The sequence below is a fragment of the Lygodium microphyllum genome, chromosome 5, assembly GCF_053477565.2.
Source record: "Lygodium microphyllum isolate KBCC chromosome 5, Lygodium_microphyllum_v1.1.10, whole genome shotgun sequence".
In the NCBI taxonomy this organism is placed as follows: domain Eukaryota; kingdom Viridiplantae; phylum Streptophyta; class Polypodiopsida; order Schizaeales; family Lygodiaceae; genus Lygodium; species Lygodium microphyllum.
The window spans coordinates 57,418,162-57,444,578 of record NC_141139.1 but is presented as its reverse complement, the minus strand read 5'-3'; the positions used below and the strand labels follow the sequence as shown (position 1 = coordinate 57,444,578).

Genomic DNA, 26,417 nt, shown 5'->3' with positions numbered 1-26,417 from the left:
ATTTTCTAGAGTCAAGCACAATACCTTCTAAAACTCTGCCCACATGTATCAAGATTGCTATCAAAGCTCTGAGGAGGAAATCAGTGGCTAACATTAGCTTTATCAATGCTCACAATAACCCAAGGTTTAATGGAAAATGATTGGAAGATTTCAAAAACAAAACCTTCTACGTTTGAAGAACAAGATTTCCAACTTTAAACAGCATAAGCATGTGTGTTTCTAAAGATGATAAGTAAATTTATGTGATCCAAAAGTCCTCAATTAGACGCTATAGGTATCCATATATGTTACAAATTTTTTCCATATACACTATCGATCATTTTCATATTCCACTTAGTAAAATGAATTCTACTTTCTTTCTTGCACTCCTATTATCTACAATCTACTATTATGCCATATCTTTCTTTTTCATAATACCATACTATAATTTTGATCTTATAAGTTACTCTAGTTGCTTGAAGCATATTTGAGTTGTTTTATTGTAAGAGACAAGGCACTACATTTATTGTATGTTAGAGTGTGCCCATACATTAGTTGCAAATGCAACTAGCTAGTCAAAAGATAGTGTGCCATCATAAAGATAGAGTTAGTTGGAAACATGACTAAAGTTTTGGTTGGCCAGGAAGGTCTCAAGGGCACGTGTGACCTCGATGGTTTGCTTCTTGTATACCTCATGCAGCTCATGCTCACCAATCCTCTCAAACTCAAGGGTGTGGACGATCACAGAGGAGCTTGCTTCATTCCCATGTATGATCTTGATGGTGTGGCCAAAAGATAGCCAATGGGTGCCTAGACCGTAGCCTTCCACTATGCTCCATTTGGCCTCACATTTATGGTGGTCCAAATGCTCCAACTTAGCTTTGAAGAAGTCGATGCCAGGGAGGTGACCTGCAATGCAATCATAATTAGCCACTCTCCTAGAACTTAGGGGATAACTCTATGTGTGGCTGGGTGGGTGGGTGGGTGTGCGTGTGTGTGAAGGGGGGGTTCTAATGTGAACATAATATGTGAGCTCATCAAAGAGACTTTCATGTGAAAATAATCTGCGAGTGTGTCAAAATGCGTGTTTCGGCATGGGCTAAGGAAACCACGCATATACGAGAGAGAGAGAGAAAGAGAGAGAGAGAGAGAGAGAGAGAGAGAGAGCCCGCGCGTGTGGAATTAGAGGTAGGCGATTAAAGCTGAAATAGTAAGTGGCAGCAATAGCTGGTTCAAAAGCTTATAAGCGACGTCGCTAACAAACGCGATCGATATTTATAAGAGAGGCATTAAGGAGGAAATTCTACGGGGTCTAGTAGTTACAGCACTCGTTCTTACTCGAGATTTTCCGTAACTTGACGTGAGCCACGCTCCCGGGTGTCGCCCATTTGCCCCCTTCGACGATGTCTATGCGCTCGAAATGCTCGGGGGCAGCGGCCGCCAGGGCCCTTCTCCACGAAACCTTTCCACAAGAGAGAGGCCGGCTGCTTCACAGCCACCTCGAACACCTCCACCTTCTTCGCATGGACCTTTGCGGAAGCCATTCCGCTCGCTCGCTCTCTCTTTCTCTCTCTCTCTCTCTCTCGTGGATCACTGTACACTGCAGCCAGCTTCTGCCCGCTCGTTTCCCTCTACCGAGCGCCGAAGCCCCGACCCTTTATATAAGAGAGCTGGCGCAAGGCCATTACACAGCTCACGGATTGACGTCGTCCTTTCAGCACGCGCGGTCCCCATACGTCTGGTACGCCCTCAAGACGGCTGATAGCTTTTCCTTTCCACGTATGCAGTAGTAGATAATCATGTCGTATGTAGTAGGTTGATTCGCGACCAAGACATCAAGGATTCACGAGCAAATTGACGCCTTACACTTGGCCTTCTCGTGACGTCTAGCGTCCACATTGAAGTTTCTTAGTAGGTTTCGCAACTGCAAAATGAGGGATTCTCTAACCACGCATGCAACAAAAGCACCGAGAGGCCTTTACCTCCCAGAATTTCTTCGATTCCAAATCACGCTTAACTAATGTTGGACTCAAACACCCTCTTGTCGTATGGACGAATAAACTATCCAAATCCAAATGGATCTTGAAGTCTTTTCTTGATATGTATGGCCTAACTCGGAGCATTGGAGTTTAGATAGAAGAACCTGGGGTGCATGTACTTCGGGAAAGTTTGGATGGTTTTTCATTGCTCAAATGGATGGTGAATTATGCTCTAGGATGTTGTTAGACTTGACTATGCCTCTAAGCTAAAGCTAACTGTAGCAAGGGAAGTAGAGAGGAGGAATGCATGCATCTAATGCTCTCGGCTCTATGCACAAGCTCGATTTTTCATCTAGGAGTTTTGCTCAAATGCATGTATGATAGCATTGAGGGAGGAGAAAATTAGCGAGACCAAAACCAGTAAAGAGACTTGCTAATTAGTTCACTATAAGCTAGGTCTAAGATGAGGCCCACTATTGTTAAGCTGATGCCACCCACAACAGGTGTGTGCATATATACAAATGATATGGGGATTCACAGCTAGATGCTCTTATATGCATGGTCATCTTTAGGTGATATGGAGTTGGGCACTGAATATATGTACTATAATATCTAATTCACTAAAGAACCACGTGTGGAATGCACAGGATCCAGAATGGTGGAGTGACTTTGAGATTGAGATGAAGGCCTAGTAGATGAACTTAGGTCCTGATGTGATTTTGTTGGACACTTACACTATTCTTCTTGCCAAGGATGACAGACGATTTTTTATGACGAGAAGTGCTTAAAAATAACCAAAATTATGAATATCATGGGAAAAATAGACTTCGTCAAAGGCGGTGGTGGCAATCAGTACCATTTTAAGCGGCAAGTACCTAAAGCGCTAATGCTAATTTTCATGGGAAATGAGACGGTGGCGGATGGCCGAGCTGGAGTTACTGTGGATACAAAATGACGTCATGAATCCAATGCAAATGTCAGATCTCAATTCCGAGGTCGTTTGATCCCCCATTTAATCCCCGCAAGGTTTGGGGTTGTGAAGCAGCTGCTAGATCTGGAAGCCGAGAAGAGTGTGGCAGGGCCCAGATTCGTAGATTTCGATGCTACGGAATCACCCGTCCAGATGGATCTTGAATCCGATGTCGTTTGCCCCCTCAAATCGGAAAAATCCACTTACCGGAAGTGTGAATGCAAGAGGCATGAACTAGATAAGTTGATTAAGAGTTTAAAAGCTCTTAACAAAGAGCTTAGGCATCAAATAGCCATGAAATGAAACGATGGGAGGGGGGGGTCAGTTTTTTACGCTTCATTTTCTCTCCCTTTATCATGATTTTCTGACTGGCTGAGGCAGGAGGAATGCTCTTGGCCATGAGATGCTTCTATCCTTCACCTTCCATCGCCATAAACGAATCGAGGAATGATGCAATGAGCAAAGAGATGAAAAACCAGTATTTCTCTCACCTCCCTCTCTCTCCTGCATAGAGGCAATTCTTGTGCAAGAAATAAAGAAGAAAAGGGGCTGAAGGATGCTTGTCCTGCTGTGATCTCATTGCTTCAAGATGAAGTGGAGGCTGAGGAAAGAGGTTCAGCACTAAAGAATGGTTGCTGGTCGGTCTGTGGGCTACCCAAAATAATTATTAAAAAACCCGCAACATGCAAGACATGCAGTATGCTCCAATTTTACAAAGAAATTTGATTGTTTTTGTTGTTTCATGGTCCAAATGTTGTTCATATGCGATGAATTTTTGTTTGAACCTTGTTTGCATCATGATTGAGGGCTGTAACTATTGAAATGCAGAAATTGTGATGATTTAGAGTCGTTATAATTCTTTAAAACCCGTAAAATGCCATTTTTAATGGAAATTAGTGGTTTTTTTCGATTTTGAGTTGGAGAAAAGGAGTGGAAATGGGATAAAATTAAAAAAATATTAAGTTTTAGTCAAAATAATAAGATAATACACATAAATTATAAAATACCTATTTTTCATGAATAATAAATAGGAAAAAATAGCAAAAAATAGAGAAAATTAGGATTTTTACGCTTAAAAAATATGAAAAAATAAGAATTATGTACGTGAATGTTTGGTGAGTTAAAGCATGGGGTTAAGCCTCATTTTGGTCTCGTCCTTTGTGTTATAGTACGTGTTTATTGGTTTTTACATACAAAAATGATACAAAACAACCATTTACACCTATGCAACACAGCAACATCTAACCGGTGGGGGGGGGAGGAAGTTTGTGCGATGATCTAATTGCTGAAAAGATAAAAATTCTGATTTTTCTCTTTGTACATAGCATTTAGGGATCGTTCCATAATTAAATATAGGCGACTAGTAGCACGGAAGTTCCAATGCTAGTCCCTAAAGCAGCGCAACACGTAACGCTTAGTTAAAATTCATGAAAGGGCTATTTTCCGCATCTCATATGATTGGTTTTTTTAAACATAAAATGGTTGTGCACAATCGTCATACACTTTGCATCAAGCATGCTATGTGGTATCTCCTCGAATGCATTGCAATTGATTGATAAACTTTGACAACGCTGAGAGGACAAGAAATCCAATCTGTAGGTTTAGACGGGTGCTTCCGTTGGGGAAAGTTTTATGAGGTAAATCAAAATCTCTTGGAACGCTAAATTATGAAAAAGTGAAGTTTGTGAGAATGTTATATGTGTTAGCGACGCATCTTGGGGCCAATCCCCGAGGTGTAGGAGAGTCGCAGTGGAGCCACGGCATTCCGCTAAGAGGTGCTTCCCTATGTCTGTATTACGAGGCATTATGCCTATATGTTATGTGATCTCCCTTTGAGGAGAAGGGAAGGTGAACGTTGGACTACATATTGGATACAAACACAAAATTGTCATGAGCATTTAGTGAAAAGTGAGTTTTAGACGCTCTTTGCCCGCAAGGCCATGTGGTGGGGTTGTTTGTCGTATGCATGAGGTCCGGCTAGTGCCATAGCCAGTGCTGGCCCATTTTAGGTCCCATTAAAGGATGTCAAGGAGATGGTGCTAGAGTCTAGGACAAGTGGTGATGTAGTTGTCTGCTTTTATCACCTGGGAACTTGAAGATGGTTAGCTTCAACCAACAAGTATGATGTGTGTTCTTTATGATGATTCTAGGTACTTATTGCATGATGGCTTTATGTTGGTTATGGTTGTGGGAATGATATACATGGTCACTACTTCTCCATTAAGGTGTTGTTGATGTCCCCTAAGGCAAAAAATGACATGCTTTGGTTAAAGCTTGGCACAACAATTAGTGTTTTCCTTAGTGATTGTGCAAGGAGTAATCAAAGGCCATAGAATGATAGACTCAACCTGGCTTTGTCCATGGATATGACACACATGGTGCGTACTACTGTGTTGAACAAATGAGCACCCCTCTACTCTTATTGTGCCTAAAATGAAAAATGGCATGCTGCTCTAGAGTAGGGACCTCACAGTGCAGTTGGCATTTCCTTTGGTGATTCTACAAACTTTCAACCAATTGTGGAATGATCAAAAGCATTGGCCTATCATTGAGAATACTAAAAGTATTACATGGGTTGGTGATGTAAGAAGATTTAGGCTACCACATGTAGTTCAGTTCTCCCTCACCCCTTTTTACAACCTTGATTTGGATCTTCTGTTGTACTACTTTGCCCCTACTTGAGTATTGAGAGGGGAGTGGGGTGGGGGGAAAATTTTTATCAAGGATGGTTTGGCTCCATCGTGTGTGTTGCCACCTCTTTAGTAACTTTATGTGACAACAGTCATTTGACTCTTGTACATTCTTCGTGATCAATACAATTAACCATTATGAAGAAAAAAGAGAGCAAGGTAGGGAAGCTGTGGAGGTGGAATACAAAATCCTCTTTCCTTTTTCCATGGGGATGATAGCATTAGAGAGTAATGTTGGCTAGGGTTTAAAGGAGGCATAACTATGCCAACTATCCAAACTCATTCAAACAATAGTTTAGCACACAGACCTCACTAATGAGGTGAGGTGATAGATGATGGAGCAAAAATGATCCACAAAAATGTTCCAAATAGGTGCCATAAAAGAATAGATTATGTAGTTGGAGATTGAGGACCACTTACTTTCCTTCAATTGATTGTCAAATTTATTGGTGGCCTTTGCATGGATGGCTATCTTCTTGATTTTGCTAACTTGAGCTTGGGAGCAAAGAATGATAGGTAAGCAATGGCTAACTAAAGCTAACTTGAGGCTTTTCCAATTCTAGGAGACATCCAACAGTCTTCATCTTGCTTGAGGTGCTTGTCCTTCTCCTTTGTAACCTCCCATGGATAAGGAACTTTGTTGAAAGATTAGAATGGTTCAAGGAACTTCTTTAAGTTATGACAAGGCATGGTGTTTGGGTCCTAGGTCCTCATGGCTTGGCATTCAAGGGACACTATGATTAATCGACTAATATGTTTGACTTAAGTGCTTTATAACTTGTACTTTCGACATTGTGTTGGTATCCAAGGCTTCCTTGGCACACAAAGATATAAGGATTTTCTTATGCTTGCACTAAGCATGGTATCTAGGTCTCATATCCTCATGGCTTGGCAGTGACGGGACACCATGATAAGCATAGTCATGCGTTTGAATTTTAGTGGTTTGTAGGTTATGCTTTCCACTTTCTATTGGTGCCCCAAGCTTTCTTGGTATAGAAAGATACAAGGATTTTCTTATGCTTGCTCTAAGCATGGTGTCTAGGTTTCAGGTCCTCATGGCTTGGCACTAAAGGGACACCATGGTTGGTCTAGTCATGTGTCTAACGTAAGTGATTTATAGCTTGTGCTTTCTACTTTGTCTCAATGTCCTAGGCTTGATTGGCACACAAAGATACAAGGATTTTCTTATATATGCACTATGCACGGTGTCTAGGTCGCATGTCCTTAGGGCTTGGCACTAAAGGGATACCATGATTAGTGTAGTCATAAAGCTAACTTTCGTGGTTTGTAGCTTATGCTTCCTACTTTGGGTATACAAAAACAAAAAGGCTTTCCTTATGCTTATAATAAGCATGGTGTTTAGGTCCCATGACCTCGTGGCTTGACACTCAAAGGATACCATGATTACTCTACTCATGCATCTTTACAACTTGTAAATTTTGCTATGTGAAAATAAAAATAAAGCTAGATACATTTAGTCAATTATTTATATACATGTATATACTCAACTAAGTAGAAATACTTATATATAAATATAATTAAAAATATTATATCTTTAAAAAAGAGGATATGCAATTGATTTTTTTCATACATCATATAAGTGTAAAAATGAGGGTCATATGACTCATGCAAGAACCATAGTGAACAACACCTTGCCACGGCATAATATGAACCTCAAATCGGCCAAGAGAGGCTGCAAATATATTTGTTGGCCATAAAAACCTACAAGAAACCTTTCTTCTTCACCAAGAACCATGACTCAAAACACACAAGGAAATGGCACACAAGAAATGGATATATGAAAACCATCATCACCCTCTTCCTCTTCATCACTCTCCATGAGATCTTGCAAAGGAGCACAAGAGAGAAAGGAACAAGAATGAGAAAGGTGAGAGTTGTGCCAAAAGAGAGAAATGAAGTGTGAGAGGAGAAGATAAAGGAAGAGAGAGGGTGTAACCACCTCAAGCTCGCACCTCGTCAAATCACTCGACAAGCCTCTTCCTTTTCTTTTCTTGATATATACAAAATTGAATTTGTATACATCTTGGCTAAGGTTTAAAGACCCTTCAATTTTTGAAATGCGACAAAAGGTGTTTGACCTTTCTTTTCCTTTCAACATTTTTTTAATGTGAGCCTTTTGGACTACTTGATTATTTACAAGAGAGTACAAAAGAAAAATGCCATTTCATAAAAGATGTTTTCATATTGAGCACATTTTGGTGCCTATATTTGCACTGACTTCCTCGATTATCACATAGATAGGGGATTTTCCAAGATTCTTTGCTTGAAGTTTATATATCTTCTTTACAAAGATTTCACTCCTTGGGAGCATGAAGAGTAGAGTTTATATTGCATACAAGCCCTTTAGGGTGGTTTTCACATAGTGATTTTTGCAATTTGAGGTCATTTCTGCCTTGCTTTTGGACCTGCATGTTGTTCAAAAAGAGTTTTTAGATATATTGTAGCTTTGATTGTATTAGCTATTTATAGTTGTAGAAATTATAAATTTCGAATCTATAACGTTTTAGGTATTCAGTAGGTTACAAACACAAAATGTATTTGTATATAAATTACAAATTGTAGTTATTATTCTATAGTTAGTGCAAAAAGGCAGCATGTTCAATTGTGGTGCACTTGGCATTAGCTTGGTTATTTACACCAAATTGTCATTGAGAAGCTTGATAAGAATAATTATCATGCATGGATGACAAATTTCTTGAAGGGAAAAGGAGACATGGCAACAACACATGAAGTTCTTATATAAAATGTTACTATAGAATAGATAAAGGCTATGAAGGACTAGGAGCATACAATGTAAGGTAATGTATTGGCTATTTATGGGTGTCAGAGATAGCATGATGGACTATTTGTAAGAATATGAAACCCCCGCTATTGCATAAAAGAATCTAATAAGGTTGTTTAAAGTAAATACAAAGGCCAAAAAGCCATAGCTCAAGTCAGAGTTGAGCCAAGTGAAAGAGGAAACGTATGCATCAATGATTATGATTTGAAATCAAGAGTATTATGGAAGCTCTTTGATATATCAATGTAGCAATTGATGATAATGATGGAATACATGTATCTTTAGATAGATTTCGAGATGAATACAAGGGCTTCAAGTCTTCCATGAATACTAGGGATGATATCCCTGATTTTAAAGATTTGATTTATATGGAAACACTTGAGGAGAACAATCTTGGTTTAGAGTTCTCGTCTTATCAAAGTAAGAAAAAATTTAAATAGGTATTTTACTCTACCAGTAGAGGTAGATGTCATGGTCAAGGCCAAGTTGGTGGTTGTGGTCAAAGTTATGATGCACAACAAAACAAAGGAGGATAATCTTGATATAGAGGGAGCCAAAGAAGACAAGTTGTAGGTTCTAATTAAAAGCAAAATTTTGGTGATAGCTAGGAATGTTGGAATTGTGGTGAGAAAGGCCACATCTCTAAAAACTGGTTTAAAAAGAAGGGTCATATTGAAAATGGAAGAAACAAACAAGGAAATTATGCATCCACTAGAAGAAACAATGATGATAGAAGTGAGCACTTATTTGTTATGCATCACTTTATAAATACTATGATTATTGATAGTTCATCTAAGAATGATATATGGTATGTAGAGTCACGTGCCTCTAACCACACCATAACTCATGGAGAGTGGTTTAAAGAGATGCATAGTCTAGAGTTTTCAAGCTATGTGGAGATTGTGGATGATATAGCTGACCCTACCATTCATATTTAGTATGCGGATGGTAAACTAAAATACTTGACTGATGTGCTGTGTGTACCAAACATAACTAAAAACCTAGTTTTTGTTGGTTAGATGGTGGAATAGAGATTGCAAGTTCAATTTACTTATGATTGTTATTATGTAGAGAATCCTAAAAATGATTATAGATTGGTTGCAAAAGGAAAAAGTGCTAAGAATTTTTTTACTCTTGATGTAGCTCTACATGAAATTCATGCTGCTATATTTGACAAGGTTCAAGTATTGTGGCTGACATTGAAATTCAGCGTAACAAAATTAGTCATGTAAATGTGCAATGTTTAAAAAATCTAGTTAAAAAAAATTGTGGGCCCCAATCTACCATCTCTTGGTGTGATTTTTCTCTTCAAACACTTTGTAGGTGACCCATCCAAGTTGAGTCTACTCATAGGATGTCGCCTCCCTGATTGCACATGTGGAGGTTGTGTTGAAATCACCATTTAGAGATGTGACAAGGCATTGAATTGGAGTCCTTTGCCATCATGTAGGGAAATGTTGCATGTGGCATGGCCTGTGTCATCAAATAGATAGCCTGAAAGTGGTGGACCAACATGTAGCAGCTTGGTATGTTGCTCGCCCAATAATCTTTCCTTTGTCCACCTCCTCAAGTGGTACCTTTGTAGCATACCACTCAAGGCATACTATGGAGTGTACACACACACATAGGGGAGAGAGAAAGAGAGAGAGAGAGGGAAGAGGGAAAAGGGGGGTGGGGACTATGCTTGAAGCCTATTTGTATCACTTGTCACACCTACCTACTAGGTCATGGCATCTTCTTGATTGGCTCTTGCACATCTACTTGCCTTGGGTGTCTTTGCTCGACCAGATCACGTGTCAACCACATCGACTTGGTTGCTATCCATATGTTGATTTGGCAAGAAAGAGAGAAAGAGATAAATTGTAGTTTACATCTATAAAGAAACATAGTTGAATTTTCCAAGACTATTGTTAAACAAGAATTTGTAGAAGGATGTAAACCATATCCCTAACCATAGGTATTGACACTTCAAATAGTGGATTTTTTTTTTGAAAAAAATTAAAACTGTAGAGGAACAGTATCTCTATTTTCTTTTTTCCAAAATACCAAAGTTAAAGAGAAAATGTTATAAACATAAATTTATATAAACAATAACTTTCTCTTTTTCCCAGTTTTTGTCAAAACTTCTATAGTAAGCACATGGAGAGGTGAAACTATCTCACATGCACTCTTAGGTTGTGTTATTTCACCTAAAAGTAAAAAAGAACACATATAATTTAACTCACATATATATTTGATCTTAGTTTAAAAATAAGTAGGTCATACTTGGTGAGGTAATTTGTCGCGTCCTTATATTCGTTGAGCAACTTGTAGATTGGGGGGTGAAATTGATGTAAAGTCACAATGCAAGATAGGTCATGGAACTCCCACTTACTCCAATAATGGGGGATATTATTTATTCAATCCATTTCTTGGGCTCACTACTACAATGTGCCCTTAAAGTATCTTCCAACACTTGGTTGACTATTTCACTTTTCCCTTTAGATTGAGGATGATAGGTGGCACCAAAACAAAGTTGTGTGCCAATGGTCTAAAAGAGACATGCCCAAAATTTTGAAGCAAATAATGAATCTCTATCATTGACAATCCTTTTTAGCAACCCATGCAGCCTAAAAATTTCCTTGATAAGCAATCTAGTAATGCCAAATGCTTTGAAGGTAGTTTTCATAAGGGTAACATGAGCAACCTTCATTAGAATATCAACAGCTACTAGAATTGAGTCATATCCTCCCTACACTATTGGAAGACCTACCACAAAATCCATACCGATGCATTTCTACTTCATTTCTAGTATATCAAGTGATTGTAGTTCTCCTAGCAGTTTGATCCTTTCAGCCTTGATTTTTTGATAACTCAAGAATCGAGTTACATACCTCAACACATTAGCTTTCATTCTTGGCCAATGATAGCTTTTCTTCACAATGTTTATAGTCTTTGCATAGCTAGGATGTCTAGGTATTGGACTGATGTAGGCCTCCCATGCAATCTTCTTCTTAAGATACCAACTATTTGGCACACACAACCTCGATGGATACTATAACAACTCACGTTCCATGTGATAGTGCTTGATTTCAATCTTTGCATTGTGGCTATCTCCTATAATTTGGATGGACCTCTTTATCTCAAGGAAGCTAGGATCATTAAGAATCTTAGTAGCTATGGCTTCTAGAATAGGATTACTAGGCATAGAAATCAAACTTACAAGAAATCCTCTACTAGTCGGCTATTTTGAAAGCAAAGAATTTTGAAAAGATTTCCTACTTAGAGCATTGGTTATTAGATTATCTTTGCCAACATAGACCTTGATTTCAAAATTAAATTCTCAGAGGACTTTAATCTATCTCCTTTGCCTCATGTTAAGATCTAGTTGTATGAAGATCCATTTGAGATTCTTGTGATTTGTCACAAGTATGAATCTCCTACCTAGCAAGAAACTCAAGATCATGTGTAGCATAATTCTTCTCATAGGGTTTGAGTTTGTAGATAGAATATACCACTGGATCTCCTTCTTAGGTAAGAACTCATCCAAGTGCCATAATGCTAGCATATGTAAAGATCTCAAATTCCTTTGTAAAATCTGATAGTTTTAGGATGGGAGTAGTTGTGAGATATTCCTTTAGCTTATCAAAGCTTTCTTTCTCTCGAGTTGTTCGTGTGATTTTTGCTTGCTTTTTGAGCAGTTTTTTGAGGAGTGCTACTATCAAGGAATAGTCTTTGATAAAAATCATATACCACCCTGTGAGACCCAAAAATACTTAGATTTATTTGACACTCTCAGGTGGTGGCCAATCCTAAACATCCTTGACCTTGGTAGGATCTATTAAAATTCCCTCCTTTGAGAAGATGAGTCCTAAGTATTCAATCACCCTCTTGAAGAATGTATACTTCTTCCTATTGACAAAGAGCTTATTCTCATGAAGAATTTCCAAGACTATTCACAAACGGCCTAGTTGAGCTTCTTCTTCCTTGGAATATGTGAGAATGTCATCAAATTATGTGAGGAAAAAATCTTATAGGTATGGATAAAAAATATCTTGGATCAGCTTGTTAACTATAGTAGGAGCATTCGTTACCCTAAAGGAATTTATGATAGTGACATCCTAATAGCCATACCTAGTGTTGAAGGTTGTATGTGGTATGTCTTCACTCTTTATCTAGATTTTATAATACTGAGACCTTAGATTGATACTCCAAAGGATCACTACTCCTTGCAATCAATCTAGTAGCTCATCGATTTGGGGAATGGGATATTTATTCTTAATGGTGACTTGATTTAATCCCTTGTAATCGATGTATAATCTAAGGGTTCCATCTTTCTTCTTTTGGAATAGAAAAGGAGAGTCGCTCAGATGAACGAGTCTTGGGTCTAGCAGTTTCTTTAGCTGGTCCTTTAGTTTGATTGTCTCATGGATAGACATTTTGTGAGGCCTTCTTGTGACGACTAGCTTAACTCTAGGGATCAACTTGAACTCATGATCCACATCTTGTTTTGGAGGTAATCTCATTAATTCTTTGAGAAAGACATTAGAATACTCACTTAACCATGAGGGATTATCCTCATCCTTGGTATCCTCTACCTTCTTGTTGAAAATGACTCCCTTTAAGATTTGAAAAAAAAAAACTTAATTTTCCTTATGATTGTAATAGTTTTCCAAATTTTGAAATGTTATTAAATATTCCCCATAGTGTATACTAGCCTAATTGGATACCAACCAATTATTCATAATTGGCAATCATAAACTCCTAGGGGCATAATCCAAATATTTGATGTGGCAGTCTCTTATACTAATTGGAATCGAACTTTGCTAATGGATTGAGTTGTCATTGTTTCCTTCCCATTTGCTAACTCAACAATGAGTTTCCTAAAGGATACATGATTTGATTTAACATCTCTATGTACTTATGGGAAATAAATGAACAAGTTTCTCCATAGTTAAGTAGGATTTGGAAAGGAATGCCTTGATGTTTTGTTGGGATTTGGATGATAGAGAATTGTCACCCAATGCCCTAGTTGTTGACTGATGCATGAATAGATCCTCTTTTAGCTTCCTCTTGTAGAGATGGATATGATTTATCAATTTCAACTACACAAACATGAGCTCAAACTCCACATCCGAGTCTTTGTCCTACTCTAGGTCTAGCTCCACACCCAGCCACGCATACACATCCTCAATTATTGAAGTTTCCTTCTCTTGGAAGGTTGCGATGAGGAGTGTTAGCATTGGTATTCATTTGTGCGTTGGGATATTGGGTTCAAAAGTGACCTCTTTGACTACATTGAAGCAACGTGGCTCCCATTAGGAAAAAAATGAACTCACAAATGGGCCTTTTAGTCCCCCCCCCTCCTCCTTTAAACAAGGACAAGAGAAGAGAAGATTAGTAAAATAATCCTATTCTCTCTCCACTTTTGCAATCTTGTTTTACCTTTTTAATATTATCTACAAAGATATAATCAGATTCCTTCTCTCTCCTCATTCAAGAAGTCTTTTTCAACCAAATTTTATATTTAAAAATGAGTTAATTACGGGAGTGTGGTGCTTCATTTTCAATGCAAATTGATTAGTAGATATGAGGTAATTGACATTTTAATCAAGAAGAAGGAAAATGAAATTTCAAAGTTCCTTTTAAGATATTTTGGGTATTTTTTATATTCTAGCTTTTGGTTAAAAAACAAACCAACTAGTCAAATTTCGTGTTTACTGGAGATGTTTTTGGAGATAAAATAGAAATGTCTAAAATACGAAAAGTCTTGGACATCCCTACCCTCTGAGCTATTTTCCCCCATATCTATACTCTCTCATGACTCTATTGTGACCTCTTCTCTGTGTTTAAGCAACCTTTATTAACAGAGTGAATTACTTACACCATCCTTTCCCTTGGCACCTTTGTGTGCCTCTCTGTGCATCTCCACTCTACCTCCTATGACAACCAAGTAGGCTCCCCATTTCTATGTTGGGGGTAAAGGCGCCTCCACCGTGCCGCCCCGTGTATTACTACACTGACAGTACCCGCCACTGCACACTGCAGGTGGCGGGCGCCCATCACGTCACTTTATTCTTTATTCTTTTAGTGACAGTTTGAATAAAGGAAGGCCCGGTCACGCATTGTGACTGTTGGAGTTCCCATTTCTTGTCTCTCTCTTTCTTACTCTTGCTCTCCCGCCATAGCTCGCGTGCAAGCTTCGATCCTTCTCACCTTTCAACTGGTATCAGAGCTTGGCATTCTCTTGCTCGAGCTCGACTCGGTGCTTCCCGACCTTCGCATCGACTCGCTTCACGCATTGGGTCTCCATCCCGGCAGCCATAGCCGACCTCTTGAGCTCCCGACTCTCCCCGGCTTCCCGAGCTCCATCCTGGCCTTCTTGAGCTTCATCAGGGCCTTGCCCTTGAGGTATTGCTTCAGCATTTGCAGGCATTTGAGTGTATTCTCAGATTGAAACAGGGCAGGAACAAAGGGCAGCCACTCTTCTTGAGCTCCATAGCTCATATCTTCCCTCCCCTTTGCATTGGGCCTTCATGGCTTGGTATGTGCCTACCTTGGGCCATCATTGAGCCCCCCATTACCCCCTTTTCAGCCCATGTGGAGCAACAGCAAGTTCAGCACCAACAGGGCAGATTGCATCATTTTTTCCAGGCTGTGAGCACTCATCTACTTCAGCTCCACACTTGGCCATTGCTTCTTGCTCTCTACCTTGATCAAGAGGGCTATAGACTTCATGTTTGATGTCATTCAAGCTTTGGGTATTGGTCTTGATCTTTCGGGGCTGATTTCTTCAGATTTGGGACTGTCATAAACTGTCATAACAGGCTGAAAACAGGGCAGCACCATTGGCATTAGCATTTGTTGCTTATACTCCATTCCGGTTGTGCTATTTGATGCCCGTATGCGGTCTACATGATGCCTAGTGCCTTGGGAATGTATGCACATGATTATGCCATGATTTTGGCTTGAAATATTGGCTGATTTGGGACTGTTATTTACTGTTATACAGTGCTGGAAACAGGGCAGCCACACTTGGCATTGGCATTTAATGCTTATACTCTACTCCGGTTACCTTGTTTGATGCCCGTATGCGGTCTACTTCCTACCCGGATGTATTGGGGATGTATGCATTTGGTTTGACCATGATTTTGGCTTGAATTTGGGGCTGAAATCTACTGTTTAGAACAGTAAATACATGCTGGAATAACAGTGGGCTGAAGGTACTTTACATGCTTTGGCACTTACCTACCGATACCGGATGTATGCTTTGAGCTTTGGCATGATATCTCTGACATTTGGGGACGACTTGGAGCATATGTATGAGATTATGGGATGCTTTTGAGCTTCGCATTAGCTCCGTCTTCACTGGCATTTGGACCGACTCGGCATGCTCGTGGACCGCCTATGCCTCATGTCTCTGCTTGACAGTTAGGCTTTTGCATTACATGCTTTGGTTCGTGACATATGCTATTTGGTTCGTGTATGCCATACTGACATTTGGAGCTTGGATTTGGATGTATTTGAGCATTCCCGGCTTACTTGATCACTGATCTTGGTTGCTATTTGGATGTCATTGAGTTGACCGAGAGCTTATTTGGGCTTATATATTGCTTCATGGTTAATACGACCGGTGCTTCATGTATGTCATGCTCTCTCGGATGCGCTTGATGCATTGACAGGGTCACTTATCACTGGTGCTTTCTCTTGGGTTGTTTGAGCTTCTGAGATCGCTTTGTACGCCTTTTGTGCTAGTGGGAGCATTTTACATGCTTTCTTGACCTTTGACAGTTGCATGCTATTGGAGCACTTACATGTATTTGGAGCAGTTTATGTCTTGAGCAGCTACATACACATTGAGACTTTGGGATCATACTCCGATCTTTATGGATATGCATTGATGTACTCTTGGTTCACAGGATGCTTATGAGCTGAGTCTCATATTTGGATCTTTCTCTTTGAGCAGATACCTATTTGTGTCAGGTTTTGGCAGTTACAGGAACACTTTGCCTAGAGTGTCTGGGGGTGTGCCTTTCACTGGCAGATGTTATTTTGACATGCTTGGTGTTGAGCTCATGTTCTTTTCACTGTCATTGGCCTTGCTTATGTCCGTTTCATGCCGGCTTTGGACCTAGCATTGTTTGCTTGACATTGGATCCTATTTTGGGACAGTTTGCTCTCTAGACTGCATACCTGCAATTTATTACAGCAAGCAGTTATTGGTGGACTGAGGTGTACTTTTCATGCTGAAATATCCTGATTTGGTGTACCGCACCTAGTACTAAGTGGGCAGCAACTTTTGGCACACTTTGCTCACCCTTTGGACCCTGTTTTTGGTCATTTTTGGGCAGTTTCTGCAGTAAAACAGCAAGCAGTTTTGGACTGTTTGGGCATTTCCAGCCTGCATAATGGCGTCATCTTCGCATGATAGTGCCATCTTTAACATTACAAAGTTGGATGGTACCAACTACTCTTACTGGAAGAGTCAAATATGGCAGGTTTTGGTGCAGAAATCTCAGATTAAGCCACTTCGGTTGAGTGGGGAGCAGCCTGAAACTATGGACAATGACGACTGGCTTGAACTTGATGAGCTATGCAAGTCCACGATTGTATTGTCTCTCACTGAACAGGTACATTATAATGTATTTGAGGAAGCACAGAGTGCATGGGATCTATGGAATAAGATCAAGAATCTTTATGATAAGAAAAGTCCGGCGAGTCAGATGTACTGGTTGAAGCAGCTTATGGATCTGCGCATGAAGGATAATGCGACTATGTCTGCTCACTTGAGCCAGTTCCATGCTATACTGAAGAACCTGACTTCGCAGGATATCACCTTTGGAGAGGAAGTAACTCCTCTTTTCTTGCTTGGAACTCTGAATGAGTCATGGGATGTATTCCGCACTGCTCTTTGTGCCTCTAGTGCTACTCTAAAATTAGCAGATGTTGAGAGTGCTCTTCTTCAGGAAGAGGTGAATCGCAAAAAATTGGATGCCTCTCGTGGTAGTCATGCTTTGACAGTTAGAGGCAGGAATGACAGGTATGACCGTGGTAATGGCCGAGGCCGTGACTCGCAGCAGGGTCGGTCTAAATCTCGTGGTGGCAAGTCGCGTAGTAAGTCGCGTGGACGCAATGCAAATGTCACTTGTCATCATTGTGGGAAAAAGGGCCATATTAGACCACAGTGTCATGAGTTGCGCAATGAGAAGCGCAAGGATAAGGGGAAATATAAAGTGCAGGAGAAGTCCTTTGATCGCAACATAGTACCTGCGAAGTCCAACATCAAGATTGAGGAAATTAATGTCACGCAGACTGAAGAGTCCGATGGTGGTGATGAGTTTATACTTGCAGCTAGTTCTTCTGATGCTTCACACTTGACTGAGACACCTAGTATGTATGCACAGTGCTGGTTATTGGATTCAGGTGCGTCCTTCCATGTGACGCCTTACCGTGAGTGGTTTCACTCTTACCGTACTGTGTCTGGATCAGTCAGACTTGGAGATGACAGGTCTCTTGATATTGTGGGCTGTGGAGATATTCAGTTGCAGTTTTCCACTGGCAGTTCCTTTTTGCTCAGGGATGTACGTCATGTACCTGCACTTACGCGTAGTCTTATGTCTGCAGGACAGTTGGATGATGCAGGATTTCATGTCTGTTTTGGGGATTTTACCTGGAAGATTACCAAAGGCAGACTTGTGCTTGCTAGAGGCGCCAAGGCTGGCAGCCTCTATCCTCTTGTTGTATCTGGGTCTTCTGTAGACCATGTTTTGGCAGTGGGCTCTATCCCACATGTATCACTTTGGCATGCCCGTTTGGGGCATATGTCTTTGAAAGGAATGAAAATGTTATTTGGTTTGCAGTATCTTCCGCCTTTGGATTATGCATGTTTTGACTCGTGTGATCATTGTCTTTATGGTAAGCAGAATAGGTCTACGCATAAGAAATCGGGTAGGCCACGCATGAGTGAGCCCTTGGCATTGGTGCATTCCGATGTTTGTGGGCCTATGCCTTGCATGTCTATGGGTGGCGCGAAGTACTTCGTTACCTTCATTGATGATTTTTCTAGGAAAGTGTGGGCTTATCCCATAAAGCAGAAGTCCGATGTCTTGGCAGTTTTTCAGAGATGGCTTGCTCTTGTTGAGAACCAGACTGGGTATAGGCTGAAATGCCTTAGGACAGATAATGGGGGAGAATATGTCTCGCATGCTTTTGAGCAGTTTTGTGATGACAGGGGTATTAAGCGTCAGTTGACCGCCCCTTACACCCCACCCCAGAATGGTTTGGCTGAGCGCATGAACAGGACTATTCAGGAGCGTGTGCGCTGTATGCTTAGCCATGCAGGCCTACCCCCGAGTTTTTGGGCTGAGGCAGTTAGTACGTCAGTGCATGTCATAAACCGATCGCCTTCCAGTGGATTGGATTTCCAGGTTGCAGAGGAAGTTTGGGCTGGTAAGCCACCCTCTTATGCGCATCTCCGTGTCTTTGGATGTGAGGCATTCTGCCATGTGCCCAAGGACAAGAGGAGTAAATTGGATCCAAAGAGCATTAAATGCATATTCCTTGGCTATGGTGAGTCAGGAGAGATGGGCTATCGCCTATGGGATCCGCAGGCGCGGAAAATAGTACGCAGCCATGATGTCGTCTTCCATGAAGACAAGATGCACAGGCAGCCTGAGAAGGTGGTTGAGATCCGCAGAGTGATCTTTCAGGAGGAGCCTAAAGCTCCAGCACAGCCAGTAGTACAGCCTGCAGCAGTTCCTCCACAGGGCCAGGATGTTGGACAGGTAGTTAGACAGGCAGCAGAGCCTGCGGTGAGACGGTCTGCTAGAGATAGACGTCCACCTGACAGATTTCAGCCCTCTATGCATTATGTTTTGGTTACAGATGCAGGAGAGCCTTTCACTTATGATGAGGCTATGCGCAGGGGTGACAGTCACTCCTGGGAGAGGGCTATGCAGTCTGAGATAGACTCCCTGCATAAGAATGAGACTTGGGATTTGGTTGCCTTGCCTAAGGGCAAGAAGGCTTTGCCATGCAAGTGGGTGTACAAGCTGAAAAGTACCCCTGGACACCCCAAGCCGGCATACAAGGCTAGATTGGTAGCAAAGGGTTTTAAGCAGGAACATGGTGTGGACTTTGATGAGGTCTTCTCTCCTGTGGTTAAGATGACCACCCTGCGCTTAGTCTTGGCTTTGGTTGCACAGCTTGACTTAGATCTATATCAGATGTATGTCAAGACGGCTTTTCTACATGGGGACTTGCATGATGAGATCTATATGGATCAGCCTAAGGGCTTTGCAGAACCTGGCAGGGAGCACCTAGTGTGCAAGTTGAAGAAGAGCTTGTATGGCTTGAAGCAGGCACCTAGGGAATGGTATCATAAGTTTGATGCCTTTATGCAGTCACAGGGCTACAGCAGGAGTGCTATGGATCCGTGTCTTTACACGAAGAAAGCCCGTGATGGCAGTTTGCTTATCTTGGTACTTTATGTTGATGATATGCTGATAGTAGGGAAAGCTCATGATGAGCTAGATGCTCTTAAATCTCAGCTAAAGAAGAGCTTTGAGATGAAGGATTTGGGACAGGCCTCACATATACTTGGGATGCGCATTAAGCGCGATAGGCATCAGGGACTTTTGTATCTCTCACAGCGGGAGTACATTCATAAAGTCCTTGAGCGCTTCCGCATGCAGGACGTAAAGCCTATTGGCTGTCCATTACCTTCTTATGTGAAGGTATCACAGGCCGATTGTCCGCAGACAGATGAGCAGAGGGCCGAGATGGCCAAGATCCCTTATGCATCAGTCGTGGGCAGTTTGATGTATGCCATGATAGCCACTCGTCCAGATATTGCACATGCAGTTGGTGTTGTGGCACGCTATATGGCTACACCTAGCAGCAGACATTGGGATGCCGTGAAGGGTATCATGAGGTACCTGAAGGGCACAACAGATATGTGTATTTGCTATGGCAGCCAGGATACAGGGGTCGTGGGGTACACTGACTCCGATTATGCAGGACATGCAGATAGTAGGAAGTCCACTTCTGGCTATGTATTCACCTATGTTGGAGGGGCTATCTCTTGGATGTCCAGGGTTCAGAAGTGTACGGCTTTGTCTACCACTGAGGCCGAGTATGTTGCAACCACTGAGGCTTGCAAGGAGGCCATATGGTTAGGCCGTCTAGTTGCTGACCTTGGGATTGATGCTACACCTACACTGCATTCGGATTCTATGAGTGCCATTCAGTTGGCTAAGAATCCGGTCTTCCATGCGAAGACGAAACACATTGAGGTGAGGTATCACTTCATACGTGGTGTCGTGGAGGACAGGTCTGTTGACCTTGTCAAGATCTCCACTGACGAGAATCCTGTAGATTTGCTCACGAAGAGCCTCACTACTGAGCGCTTTGCCTTCCTCAGGAGGTTGATGGGCGTTGGATGAGATGTCACCTTTCCTCACCTATGTACATTTGTACTGTCTTTTCTTTTTCTTTTCTCTCTCACTAGGGCAGATTCGCCTTTAAGTGGGAGGTTGTTGGGGGTAAAGGCGCCTCCACCGTGCCGCCCCGTGTATTACTACACTGACAGTACCCGCCACTGCACACTGCAGGTGGCGGGCGCCCATCACGTCACTTTATTCTTTATTCTTTTAGTGACAGTTTGAATAAAGGAAGGCCCGGTCACGCATTGTGACTGTTGGAGTTCCCATTTCTTGTCTCTCTCTTTCTTACTCTTGCTCTCCCGCCATAGCTCGCGTGCAAGCTTCGATCCTTCTCACCTTTCATTCTATTAATAATAATATAAATACAGGAAAGAAGGAGTTGCATATTGAGGTAGAGATTGAATATGCCCCATTATTCAAAAGAACCTAGCGTACCAGTGTCAACCCTCAAGTTTTGCAGAGTTACAGGTAAATGGATTGAAACTTGTGGATTTGTGGGTTGATGAAGGAATCTACCCAATTGACCCCTTAAACAATAGACCTCCAACTTTCTCAGGAATCACAAATTTGCTGAAGTATGTGTGAGAGGGTGAAAATGGGTTGCTCGGTTATACTAGGTGGCTCAATGATCAGGCGTTCAAAGTATTTACAACTTGCCAAGCAATCATAAAAAATTTCCATGATGTGATCGTTGCACATCAAATTCATATACAATAGCTCATAGGATACGTGGTACAGCTGCATGACACTATAATTCAACAAAACAATCAAATTATTTCAATGCAAGACACTATTCATGACATTGGTATCTCATATGAGGAGGCAAAGGCACAATTGGATGACTTGAGAAAGATCAACATCAAGCTAACATAGGAGCGCAAATAAAAGAAGAAGCCAATCAATGAGTTAGTTGTGAATACTGTCCAGTGGAAGTGACGTATCAAAGCATGTAAGGTAGCTTAGAAAGAGAACCTAGGTGAGGGTGAGGTTGGATCATGTATTAGTAGACTGATGAAGGCAAGTACATTGGAAAACGCTTTGAGCAATCCTAAGTTTAAGGCTGTGAAAAGGTAATTGAGTGCACATTAAAAGATGTGTCAAATGAGTTCTCAGTTGTGGATGCACAATCTATTTGTGACAGGGCCGGTATTAGCACAATGACTTACTCAAAGATATTCAAAGGTGTGAAGGCTGGGTTTGGTTGTGTGCTAAAGAGAAATAGAATAGTGTCTCTTCTTCAACCTTCAAAGTTAATAGAGGCCCGATAACAACTTAATACAAAGGTTTTGGAGCTGATAGGAGATCCCATGCATGTTCAATGCGTGGAAACACTAAAGGTTGGGACAAAAAATGCATATGAGGTGAAGCTCACCGAACTCAAAAACTACTATTTAGATTTGTACAAGGTGCAGTCGGCAATGGTAATGTACTACAATATGTCTATTGAGGAAGGTAATGGTAAATTGCAATTTGTTATAAAATTAGATGAAAGTGAGGTTGTCAAAGAAGTAAATCTTGAAAGAGTTAGTGTGACTCTGATGAATAGAGCTTTACAATTCGACAAGAACAACCCAAGGAACTTTAGTGTTCAATTCCAGTGCCATGTGTGGTGGCTTGCTGCATTTGAAGTTCCTAAGGAAAATTTTGAGGTGCTGCAGTTGTTCTTTATACACACAAGCATTCCAAGCATCATCGATTTTCAAGAACATGGTGAGATGCTCTCAGTTGAAGGGTATGGTCAATACTTGGTTGAATGGAATCTTGCAGGACACTTGAAAAATTTGAAATGCATGTGTGGAATCTCCAATGGTGCAAATGCAAAGAATCCATGCCTATATTGCTTGACAAAGAGGGTGGAAGAAAAGGATGGAAAGAAGAATGGCAAAGGGTGGCAAGTGCTACATCGACGTGCAATAGAGAAGATCCCACTTGGAATCCCATCTTCAACATTCCATTGGACCATATTCACATTTGTTCATTGCATGCTTTTGTCAGAATCATGGAGAAACTTGTATATGAATACATTTTCTTTTCTTATAGGATGCAACTAGAAAAAGAAACCATCGCAACGTTGTCGTGCTGTTGCGCATCCGAGCCGTAAACACCTCCATTTTTGTTGTGCATCTGTGTTATCTTTTCACGTGTGTTTCATTGTGTTTGATTGCTCCGTTATCTTTCCATCCTTTTCTGTATCCGCATCCAATGTACATACTCCACTTGTGTGTTTGTGTTTGCCTGTGTTTCTGTTTGTGTGCGTGTTGTGTGTGTGTCAGAAAAATATGAAAAATTGATGCCAAAGAATATTATCATGCTGTCAGTTTCAATGAAGGACTACAAGAAAAGTACAAGAAACCATGGAATCAAAGGAAGCCGTGTAGAAGCTGACATTTAAGCTACGAAGATAAAGGTTGCACGTGAACTTTTAGTAGATTAGTAATGCAAATTATCCACTGGTTTACCTCCAATGTGCAAAAAGAGAATCCCGATACAATGGCTCTTTTGGATTCAATTCTAGAAGGGTTGGTTGATGGTGAGAGTGCTGCATTAAGGTCGTATTGGAAGGCATGCCCATCTTATTGTCCCTGATGTGAATCTTCTTCAAGTGTCTAGAACTGGTGGGTTAGCTTGGGATACTACAGACCAAGTCAAATATACTCTTCCGTTCAGAGATAATGGCCATCGTGACTTAAAAAAGAGCTTGCTTTTTTTTGATGCGATGTATTGGAAGTGAGGACTGGTTGTTTCGGGAGGAGGATGATTATGAGGTGCTAAAAAACTGATAGAGAGAAGGAAAAAGTTTCAGGGAGGGAAGTCATTGCTTCATGAGCTCGTGAATGAATAAAAAGGAGGAGGCCTCACAGAGATCAGAGGCGCAACTGCTGCCGCAGGGTCTGGAGGAGAGCGCCTTGTCTACTCTTCTTTGATGTTGTCTTTGACTAAGACACTCAGGGAACATATGTCGAAGGCATCAAGGAAGAAGTCATCTTGTCTCCTGCTTATGCATTATCATTAATTGCAGTGGGAGGACATCGACATGTGAGATCTAACAATTTCAATGTATTTATGGTGATCAAAAATCTCCAGGCATAATCTCGTTGGCAGTGAAGGATGTATTCAACACCATACAGAATACTCTAGGATTGATGGAGCTCGCCGATCATCGGCCCTCTAGCCCATCTATCGCACGCCTGTTGATTCAGAAATTTCCGGTGTAGAAAAGCCCTTCGATGGTGAATGCTGTCGACGTTTTGGCAAGGATTTCCTGTTCGATTGGGAACTTCCAGGTTACGGAAAAGTCCTTTGATGGTGTCGAAGTTCTGGCAGGGGCTTCTTGTTTCGTGTGGCACCAACATGTTGTAACCCGTGATCATATGATGACGTTAATGATTGCACATGTGTAAGCGGAGTTTTGCTTCCCAAGTTCCGTCTTCTACAAAGGCAAGTGGGCATGGCACTGAGTGGGATACAGATGGGCCAAATAGTTCGGACACATTTATTCCGCCTCACAGTAACAAGCCAATAGAAAGTATTGATGAGATTTGTCCTCAGATTGGAGAATAAAGAAAAGGGAATGCAGCTTACCATAGCAGCATGAAGCTTGACGAGGCTAATTACATTCTCAAGTATGGATCTCAGGAGGTTGAACTTATGTGTGAATGCTGGTCAATGATACTTTTTTGGAATTTGTGAATCAGAGTCCATGGGAAGGCGACAAGTTTTAGAAGGGAAGGAGCTGAACTTGCCAGTCTTCTTAATTTTCTAAGGCGGTATAACTACAGCTTCTTGTCAAGAGTAGTTGGCAATTTCTTTGTTGTAATTCACTTGACAAGCAATATAGTGATCTTTGGCATCAAAAATTGAGATCTTCTTGTTAGCCTCTTTCCTTGCAGCATCTTGAACCCCATGTTCAGCATCTCTTGCACGAACTCCATGACATTTCTGGTGAACTCGACGTGAAAGCGCTGCGTCAATTTCTAGCAAGATGGGAGACTCGCAAGAAGAGATGACGGACAAGAATGTTATGAAGCATCTGTTTCACTCGCAGGAGATGAAACAGTTCAACGGCCAACAAGTTTCAACTTACCTGCATTTGTATGAAGAAAAGATGAAGTTTTTTGGGGTTTCTCAATATGTTTGGAGCCGCTACTTCTTGCGGATCGTGGTTCGCATGCTTGAGGTCCGAATTTTAGAAATTGAAGGAACACATGTTGGTTGGACAGAGTTTAAGAAGGCATTAAAAGATGAATATTTCCTAGAGGATACAGGTCTTATGAACCGCAGGAATTTCTTGGCATGGGTTTCTATGCCTAATAGGGGACTTTCAGTTACCACCCTTCTGCGAGAGTTTGAGAGCCACTATGATCAGTTGGACGGGACTGAGCAGCAAGCCTTGGAGATGCAGAAGGTGAAATTATTTTTACAAGCTGCTGATGCTGATTTACAGGAAAAGTTGGATGATCTTTTGGAAGATCAAGCTATCGATTCAAGCTTAAAGACCGAGTGGAGACATGTCATTGATGTTGTGAATGCGCTTGTTAAGAAGCAGCGCAAGAGGGTACGATTGCATCGTAATACAGGATCTGCTTCTGAAAAATCCTTGGAGACCTCTATATCTACCCCTGCTGCAGGTTCTATGCCTAAGTCTACTCCTCCTGTTGTAAATCCATCAGCTCCTGCTGCTCCAGTGCCCTTTTCAGTAGATGATGTTATTAAAGGCTTGGCAGATTTGACGATAGAGGTAGTCAAAGCTGAAGTTGGGAAGTTAAAAGAGCAACTTATGCCAGTACCTGCTGTAGCACCTGCTCCAGTGACTGCTTTCCCAGTTGGCCAAAGAAAAGACAGACGATGTATTTGGTGCGATAGTACAGAGCACCAACACTGCAGAGATTGTGATGCTTTTCAGGAAGCGCGTAAGAAGAACGTAGTGTTTTGGGGACAAGATGGGAAGATATGGCTGACAGAGACTGGTGCTCCTCTTGACACGAACTTTGGTAAGGGAGGCATGAAGAAGATCGTTGATGATATGGCTACGCGATCAGCTTATATGAGTGTTAGAGGAGATGTTTCAGCTTATGGAGTCCAACTTGAGCAGAAATTAGATGGAGACTCTACCTTATGGTCCTCTGCCTTAGAGATAGCAAGAAGAGGGAAAGTTCAGGCATCCACTATGACTTGTGTAGGATCCAACATCCGAGGAGAAACGGGATGGGATTCTCCTGTTGACATGTATTCTATTTTTGCTTCTATGGCAAAAACACAGGGTTTAGATGCCATGGTTGAGGAAAAGAGAAGAAGAGATGAGGAGGGTCTCAGCACCTCCAAAAAGACTAGAGGGGGTGACTTTGTTTCACCACCTGCTACAGCTCCACCTATGACGAGTTCTCCAGCACAATCAGGTCCTGAACAACCTATGGCAGACAAATAGATGAAAGAAAATAGGCAACCAAGAAAGGAGCCAAGATTCAAGCTCTTGTCAGACCTTGACATGCAAATGGATATGAGTAAGATTTTTCATGAAAGAATTCTAAATAGTGAAGTCACTTTTACTGTTGGTGAAGCTCTTGGGATTGCTAG

General features: G+C 41.4%; 1 long non-coding RNA gene across 1 annotated transcript; it reads right to left on the bottom strand.

Moving 5' to 3' along the window:
* Positions 1–303: 303 nt before the first annotated feature.
* On the bottom strand, positions 304–1,600 carry LOC148035856 (uncharacterized). Its single transcript, XR_015691001.1, has 2 exons — positions 1,318–1,600; positions 304–888 (listed from the first exon to the last, which is right to left on the bottom strand). It is a non-coding gene; the product is annotated as an uncharacterized LOC148035856 (long non-coding RNA).
* Positions 1,601–26,417: the final 24,817 nt, after the last annotated feature.